This window comes from Calidris pugnax, unplaced genomic scaffold (assembly GCF_001431845.1).
Source record: "Calidris pugnax isolate Ruff unplaced genomic scaffold, ASM143184v1 scaffold212, whole genome shotgun sequence".
In the NCBI taxonomy this organism is placed as follows: Eukaryota; Metazoa; Chordata; class Aves; order Charadriiformes; family Scolopacidae; genus Calidris; species Calidris pugnax.
In genome coordinates this window covers 820,600-822,391 of record NW_015091012.1, presented here as the reverse complement: position 1 = coordinate 822,391, position 1,792 = coordinate 820,600, and positions in this window count along the sequence as shown.

Sequence of the window (1,792 nt, the reverse complement as noted above, 5' to 3'; positions counted from 1 at the left end):
GAAAGGGTTCTCAGCCATTGGAATGGGCTGCCCAGGGAGGTGGTTGAGGCACCATCCCTGGAGGTGTTCAAAAGACGGGTTGATGTAGTGCTGGGAGGTATGGTTTAGTGATGATGCTCCTTGTTTGTTGTGTGGGTGTCTATTTTTGTCAGTTAGGTTGACGGCTGGACAAGATGATCTTTAAGGTCCCTTCCAACCTAGAAGATTCTGGGATTCTGTGTTCTTCTTTCCCTCATTTGGGAGCTAAACGAGTCTTTCTTTTCTCCCAGGCCACTCATTTTCAGTAAAGGTGTGAGAATATTGTACCTCTGAATCCTCTTATCACAGAATCACAGAATGATATGAGGTTAGAAGGGACTTCTGGAGATCATCCAGTCCAACCACCTTGCCAGAGCAGGGTCACCCAGAGCAGGCTGCCCAGAAACATGTCCTGTCCAGGCAGATTTGGAATGTCTCCAGAGAAGGAGACTCCACCACCTCTCTGGGCAGCCTCTTCCAGGGCTCTGCCACCCTCACAGGAAAGAAGTTCCTCCTCATGTTTAGATGGAACTTCCTATGTTCAAGGTTCAAGTTTGTGCCTGTTTCCTCTTGTCCTGTCAATGGGCACCACTGAGAAGAGCCTGACCCCATCCTCCTGACACCCACCCTTTAAGTATTTATAGGCATTGATCATATCCCCCCTCAGCCTTCTCTTCTCCAGACTAGAAAGACCCTAGTCCCTCAGCCTCTCCTTGTAAGAGAGATGCTCCAGGCTCCTCATCGTCTTTGTAGCCCTCTGCTGTACCCTCTCCAGCAGTTCCCTGTCCTTCTTGAACTGGGGAGCCCAGAACTGGACCCAGTGCTCCAGATGGGGCCTCCCCAGGGCAGAGCAGAGGGGGAGGATGACCTCCCTCCACCTGCTGCCCACATTCTTCTTGATGCCCCCCAGGATGCCATTGGCCTTCTTGGCCACAAGGGCACATTGCTGGCTCATGGTCATCCAGTTGTCCACCAGGACTCCCACCCAGGTCATGGACTTATGCTCTACTAGATTTGATTGAGGTTAGAGGGTGGCTTAAGAGAGGGTGAGGTGGGTGAGAGGGGAACGGGCACGGGCAGTGAGGCCAGGTGAGCAAATACCCTGGCAGGGCTGACTCCGCTCCCCCTCTCCGTTCGCGTCACTCAGCTGTCAGTATGTGATTTATTTATTTTCTGTTTCTTCAAAAGGACAAAACTGTGCCGCTGAGAGGTTAATCAGAAACTCTCTTTATTAAAGGCAAGGCCACAGAAAATAGATAAAGCGCTGGCTTTAGCCCAAACCTAAGCAATAGTGAAAACCAGTTTCTGCCAGGCTCCGGGCCAGTGACCCCTGTGGAACTTGTGCAGCATTTGGACAGGCAGAAAAAGCACAACTTGTTACTGCAGCTTTCTGTCCTCAGCTGAACATTTTCCCTCCAACCACTTCTATGACTTGTAGGGACAATTCATGGTAGGGACATTGTAGGGACAATTCATGGTAGCTGCTACCAGCTCCAGCTAAGGTGGTTTAAATTTCCCACTTCCCCTCATCCTGGAGATGGTATATTCAGGCACCTCATGAACCCCAAAAATACACATACGTATTAGTGTTAGACAGGTGAGTATAGGTTAGATACAATTTTAGCTCCAATAAAAATGCACTGTCTTTTCAATTCTTAAGAGGACTATTAAATGCTAACTTATCTAAACATTGCACTGGAGTCCCCTGTCAACTGTACAAACAGAAATGTTCTTTCTAGAGTTTGCTTGCTGAAGATTTCTGCGAAACACCTCA